The 7,500-nt window shown below is 39.6% G+C and overlaps 1 protein-coding gene across 1 annotated transcript in view; it reads left to right on the top strand.

The window, feature by feature from the left end:
- epha4b (eph receptor A4b) overlaps positions 1-7,500 on the top strand; it is a 444,124-nt gene that overhangs the window by 431,801 nt on the left and 4,823 nt on the right. The window lies entirely within an intron of this gene.

Genomic DNA, 7,500 nt, shown 5'->3' on the forward strand with positions numbered 1-7,500 from the left:
GTAGAAGACGAAGAAGCGCGCGGATATTACGTTTCATTTCCTTTGTGTGTTTACATCTGTAAAGACCACAAAATGGCTCCTACTAAGCGACAGGTTTCCGGTTCATGAAAAGACGCAATCTCTCCATCCGCACACGGACTACTATTTCACAGCAACTGCCTAAAGACTTTCAAGAAAAGCTGGCTACTTTCCGTGCATATTGTAAAAACAAGATAGCTGAAAAAAAGATCCGGCCAGAGAACATTATCAACATGGACGAGGTTCCACTGACTTTTGATATTCCTGTGAACCGCACTGTGGATACAACGGGAGCACGTACGGTGACTATTCGCACCACAGGGAATGAGAAGTCATCCTTCACTGTGGTTCTAGCTTGCCATGCTGATGGCCAGAAACTTCCACCCATGGTGATATTCAAAAGGAAGACCTTGCCAAAAGAGACCTTTCCAGCCGGCGTCATCATAAAAGCTAACTCGAAGGGATGGATGGATGAAGAAAAGATGAGCGAGTGGTTAAGGGAAGTTTACGCGAAGAGGCCGGGTGGCTTTTTTCACGCAGCTCCGTCCATGTTGATATACGACTCCATGCGCGCCCACATCACGCTGGTTTTTAATATATTATTAAAGTTTGACTGACCTATCTGACTGTTTTTTTGACATTCCTTTAGCGCAGTTAGATGCGGCTTATAACACGGGGCGGCTTATAGGTGGACAAAGTTTTGAAATATGCCGTTCATTGAAGGCGCGGCTTATAACCCAGGGCGGCTTATGGTGCGGAAAATACGGTACTGTGGAGCAGAGACGGCGTATACAAAGTGCCTCCGGCTACAAAGTAAACAAAAACAGATTGCTGGACGACAGCAAAGACTTACTGCGGAGAAAAGACGGCATCCACAAAGTACATCCGAACATGACAAGACAATCAACAATGTCCCCACAAAGAAGGATTATTAAACAGTCTTGACTGCCAAAACAAAGTAGATGCGGGAAATAGCGCTCAAAGGAAGACATGAAAATACCAAAAAAAGAGAAAAAGCCACCAAAATAAGAGCGCTTATGGAGCACAATCATCAGCTGTCTAGCAGCTAATAGGATAATTAGTCAAATGATTTGACTAACAATGACTTTTAAATAATATACGTTGTTTATATTTTTGTCTTGTGAAATATTCCTCCAAATCCAGGTCTTTAAGAGGGGTCGTCTTCTATTCGGGACAATAGAGTATCTCCTTGCAGGGTGCTTGACTTTGGCACAAGAGAAAAGGGAAAAACAAGGCAGCGTTTTTCAAGCACTGTCTGGTTTACAGTCTGGTTTGCCGTGGGAGATGATCTAATTTCACCTATTTGGGTTAAAAATATTATTTGCAAAGCAGTAATTATAGTCTGCAAATGATGTGTTGTTGTTGAGTGTCGGTGCTGTCTAGAGCTCGGCAGAGTAACCGTGTAATACTCTTCCATATCAGTAGGTGGCAGCCGGTAGCTAATTGCTTTGTAGATGTCGGAAACGGCGGAAGGCAGGGTGCAGGTAAAAAGGTGTCTAATGCTTAAACCAAAAATAAACAAAAGGTGAGTGCCCCTAAGAAAAGGCATTGAAGCTTAGGGAAGGCTATGCAGAGCAAAACTAAAACTGAACTGGCTACAAAGTAAACAAAAATAGAATGCTGGACGACAGCAAAGACTTACTGCGGAGAAAAGACGGCATCCACAAAGTACATCCGAACCCTATAGAATAAAAACTAAGAATAATGTTTTGATATGATGTACAAACACAAACGTGTACTTCATGGTTAGTGACATGCTCATTCTTATTTTTACACTTTTATTTTCCGAATTCCATTGTATGTTTTACTCTTCTGACACCACCAGATGGCAGTATAAGTGTCCACATAAGCGGCCATTAGACCCATACTTGCCAACCTTGAGACCTCCGAATTCGAGAGATGGGGGTGGGGGAGCGGCGGTATTGAGGTGGAAGGGTTTAGTGGTAGCGGGGGGTGTATATTGTAGCGTCCCGGAAGAGTTAGTGCTGCAAGGGGTTCTGGGTATTTGTTCTGTTGTGTTTATGTTGTGTTACGGTGCGGATGTTCTCCCGAAATGTGTTCTTGTTTGGTGTGGGTTCACAGTGTGGCGCATATTTGTAACAGTGTTAAACTTGTTTATACGGCCACCCTCAGTGTGACCTGTATGGCTATTGACCAAGTATGCCTACATTCACTTGTGTGTGTGTAAAAGCCGCATATATTATGTGACTGGGAAGGCACTCTGTTTGTATGAAATAAAAGCGGGACGTGACGACAGGTTGTAGAGGACGCTAAAGGCAGTGCCTTTAAGGCACGCCCCCAATATTGTTGTCCGGGTGGAAGCCTGGAAAAATTCGGGAGAATGGTTGCCCCGGGAGATTTTCGGGAGGGGCACTGAAATTCGGGAGTCTCCTGGAAAAATCGGGAGGGTTGGCAAGTATGATAAGACCCCAATTCAGTAGTGTACACAATTTTCGAAATAAGAGCTAAAAGGTACTGTCCACGCATGTGGCCACTAAGGCCTTTAGAGGTAAAAACCAAAAATAAACAAAAGCTGAGTGTCCCTAAGAAAAGGCATTGAAGCTTAGGGAAGGCTACGCAGAACCAAACTAAAACTGAACTGGCTACAAAGTACCGTATTTTCCGCACTATAAGGCGCACCTAAAAACCACAAATTTTCTCAAAAGCTGACAGTGCGGCTTATAACCCGGTGCGCTTTATATATGGATTAATATTAAGATTCATTTTCATAAAGTTTCGATCTCGCAACTACGGTAAACAGCCGCCATCTTTTTTCCCGGTAGAACAGGAAGCGCTTCTTCTTCTACGCAAGCAACCGCCAAGGTAAGCACCCGCCCCCATAGAACAGGAAGCGCTTCTTCTTCTACTGTAAGCAACCACCCGCCCGCGTAGAAGAAGAAAAAGGGCGCGGATATTACCTACGTTTCATTTCCTTTGTGTGTTTACATCTGTAAAGACCACAAAATGGCTCCTACTAAGCGACAAGGATCCGGTTCATGAAAAGACGCAATCTCTCCATCCGCACACGGATTACTATTTCACAGCAACTGATATTCCTGTGAACCGCACTGTAGATACAACGGGAGCACGTACGGTGAATATTCGCACCACAGGGAATGAGAAGTCATCCTTCACTGTGGTTCTAGCTTGCCATGCTAATGGCCAGAAACTTCCACCCATGGTGATATTCAAAAGGAAGACCTTGCCAAAAGAGACCTTTCCAGCCGGCGTCATCATAAAAGCTAACTTGAAGGGATGGATGAAGAAAAGATGAGCGAGTGGTTAAGGTAAGTTTAAGTTTACGCGAAGAGGCCGGGTGGCTTTCTTCACGCAGCTCCGTCCATGTTGATATACGACTCCATGCGCGCCCACATCACGCTGGTTTTAATATATTATTAAAGTTTGACTGACCTATTTGACTGTTTTTTTGACATTCCTTTAGCGCAGTTAGATGCGGCTTACAACACGGGGCGGCTTATAGGTGGACAAAGTTTTGAAATATGCCGTTCATTGAAGGCGCGGCTTTTAACCCAGGGCGCCTTATGGTGCGGAAAATACGGTAAACAAAAACAGAATGCTGGACGACAGCAAAGACTTACTGTGGAGCAGAGACGGCGTCCACAAAGTACATCCGAACATGACATGACAATCAACAATGTCCTCAAAAAGACGGATAATTTGCTAAAACAAAGTAGATGCGGGAAATGTCGCCAAAAAAAGAGAAAAAGCCACCAAAATAAGAGCGCAAGACATGAAGTAAAACACCACACACAGGAAAACAGTAAAAAAGTCCAAATAAGTCAGGGTGTGATGTGACAGGTGGTGACATTACACCTACTTTGAGACAAGAGCTATATTGATGCATGCTTGGTTATGCTTTAAAGTCATATCCAACAATTGCAACGACGACTTTTTACTATCAACCGAGTTTAGTTTTTTAATGATTTCTGCTGGTGGTGTACCCCCGCATTTTTTCAACGCAAAAAATGTGCCCTGGCTCAAAAAAGGTTGAAAAACACTGACCTAATGCACGTATTAATTCGGGGTTTTGCTTACCCATTTTATGTGGTACACGGTGCAATGACAGGTGTGACCGTTAGAGGGCAGTCACACATAAGAGATACGTGCGGACTGCAGGTTGACGCCTGTTCAATAAATGATGCTCGCAAGCATATAGAACAGACCTGGGCCATCATTTTGACTCATGGAGAGAAACTATTTTTTTCTGGGGGCCGGTGTGTATGAGTGTATAAATGATATATTTATATATAACAACCTGCTGTACAGTATGTGTGTTTGGGAACAAAAAGTCACAATAATATCTGATAGAATGCTAAAAACGTTATGACAGACCACCTCGAAAAAAATAGAATTTTACAGTCTTTTACTGAATGAAACACCCAGAATGTACATGGAAATACAGAAGTTGGGATTCACAATATTGACTACGAACAGTAAAACACTGAATATTAACAACATATGGAGGTATTTCTCAGACCACTTCCTCGACGGACATATTTTACAACCATGAAAAACGCTACAAAAATGCAACAAACCAGGCGGAATATGAACGCAAAGGGTAAAAAAAAAACACCTACAATTTGATATAGTTTCACTATTCTATAGAACTTTGTTGTAAAAATCTGCCCTGAAAACAAACCCCAAGCTGCGGTGGCGTAGATTACCGTAATAACTCAAACCGTTCAAATACTTGGTATAGTTCAAGACTTATGGTAATTTGAAAACAGCAATGCAGCTACAGTTTTGATGTTAAAGGTCTAAAAAAATTTTATTTGGAAATATCCTTCGGGCCAGATTGAACATTTTAGTGGGCCGTAATTTGCCCAGGTCTAATATAGAATATATATATATATATATATATATATATATATATATATATACTATACTATACTAATATAGAATATATATATATATATATATATATATATATATATATATATATATATATATATATATATATATATATATATATATATATATATATATATATATATATATATATATATATATATATATATATATATATATTCTATATTAGACCTGGGCAAATTACGGCCCACTAAAATGTTCAATCTGGCCCGAAGGATATTTCCAAATAAAATTTTCACATATATATATATATATATATATATATATATATATATATATATATATATATATATATATATATATATATATATATACATATATATATATATATGTATGTGTGGGGAAAAAATCACAAGACTATTTCATCTCTACAGGCCTGTTTCATGAGGGGGGGGTACCCTCAATCATCAGGAGATTTTAATGGGAGCATTCACATACCATGGTTTGTATAGGGCACAGAGTGGGTGGGTACAGGCTGGCCTAGGGGCGTGGTGATTGGCTCATGTGTTACCTAGGAGGTGTTTCCGTCTATGGCGGCATGCTGTTACAATTTCGCTGCGCTTGTTGAGGGATGACAGGTCTGGACGGTAAATAATAAACAGTTTCTCTTTCAAGCATAGGTTGCATCTTTTATTACCACTATTGTAAGGTGTGCTGGATGCAAGAATTTGCCATGTTATTGAATATTCAACATTATTGTCTTTGAGGTCCCAAATGTGTTTGCTGAGTTCTGTGGTATTTCGCAGGTTTTTGTTCCTGAAAGAAGCCTTGTGATTGTTCCATCTGGTTTTGAATTCTCCCTCGGTTAATCCTACATATGTGTCGGATGTGTTAATGTCCTTGCGTATTACCTTAGATTGGTAGACAACTGATGTTTGTAAGCACCCCCCGTACAACCCCCCATACAGCAAAAACGTCTCAACTAACATTGGACACAAATTCCTCAATCTGATTGACAAACACTTTCCTAAAGACAACACCCTAAGAAAAGTATTCAACAAGAACAACATTAAATTGAGCTACAGCTGCATGAACAATATACGACAAATCATCTCAAACCACAACAAAACAATTGCAAATGAGCCGTCGGCCCCCAGACAGAGCGACTCCAAAACCAACAAAGGCTGTAACTGTCGAAAGAAACCTGATTGCCCTCTCAACGGGGGGTGCTTACAAACATCAGTTGTCTACCAATCTAAGGTAACACGCAAGGACATTAACACATCCGACACATATGTAGGATTAACCGAGGGAGAATTCAAAACCAGATGGAACAATCACAAGGCTTCTTTCAGGAACCAAAACCTGCGAAATACCACAGAACTCAGCAAACACATTTGGGACCTCAAAGACAATAATGTTGAATATTCAATAACATGGCAAATTCTTGCATCCAGCACACCTTACAATAGTGGTAATAAAAGATGCAACCTATGCTTGAAAGAGAAACTGTTTATTATTTACCGTCCAGACCTGTCATCCCTCAACAAGCGCAGCGAAATTGTAACAGCATGCCGCCATAGACGGAAACACCTCCTAGGTAACACATGAGCCAATCACCACGCCCCTACGCCAGCCTGTACCCACCCACTCTGTGCCCTATACAAACCATGGTATGCGAATGCTCCCATTAAAATCTCCTGATGATTGAGGGTACCCCCCCTCATGAAACAGGCCTGTAGAGATGAAATAGTCTTGTGATTTTTTTTCCCACACATACATATATATATATATATATATATATATATATATATATATATATATATATATATATATATATATATTTTTTTTTTTTTTTTTTTTTTTTTATTTATTATTATTATTATTATTATTTTTTTTTTTTTTTTTTTTTTTTCTTATTAATTAATTGTTATTCTTATTTGTAACGATTCTTGATCGATTTTTTTTTTTTTTTTTTCAAAAATCTGGACTTTCCAGCCACTTTAGTGGATGTTTGGGAAAAATGTCATCAATAGGTAAGCAACTTGGTGTGAAGAAATCAACTATGGGAGCAATTGTTAGAAAATGGAAGACATTTATTGAATATTGAGAATATAGAACATTACACACGATGCACAAAAAATATGTCAACATTTTTCAGTGCGTTTTTGGATTGTTGGGACATTATGGCTAAAGTAGTCAGACGTACTGTGCTTCAACATACGGGTGTTATTATGGTGTGTGTGTAAGAACCCTAACTTGGTATTGGATTGTCACCCGAAACTAACGCAAAGTATCCAAACAAAAGGAAAATAAGTGCTTAGTGTAGATAAACAATGTTACAGAAGGAAAAAAAACAGATATTAACAAGTAAATTGGCAAGTATGGCAACTAGTGATGCGCCAGTGAATCACTTGATTAAAGTACAGTGTTTTATTGTCCTGTATTCAAACTCAGTGTTACCGTTCAAGCTGTGTGTGGTCTTACAGTGGCCAAAATATTAATTCTACTTGTTGAATAAGACCTCTGTATGATCCTGTAACTACTTGGTATCGCATCGATACCTAAATGTGTGGTATCATCCAAAACTAATTTAAAGTATCAAAGAAGAGAAGAATAAGTGATTATTAC

The sequence above is a fragment of the Nerophis lumbriciformis genome, linkage group LG19, assembly GCF_033978685.3.
Source record: "Nerophis lumbriciformis linkage group LG19, RoL_Nlum_v2.1, whole genome shotgun sequence".
Taxonomy (NCBI): domain Eukaryota; kingdom Metazoa; phylum Chordata; class Actinopteri; order Syngnathiformes; family Syngnathidae; genus Nerophis; species Nerophis lumbriciformis.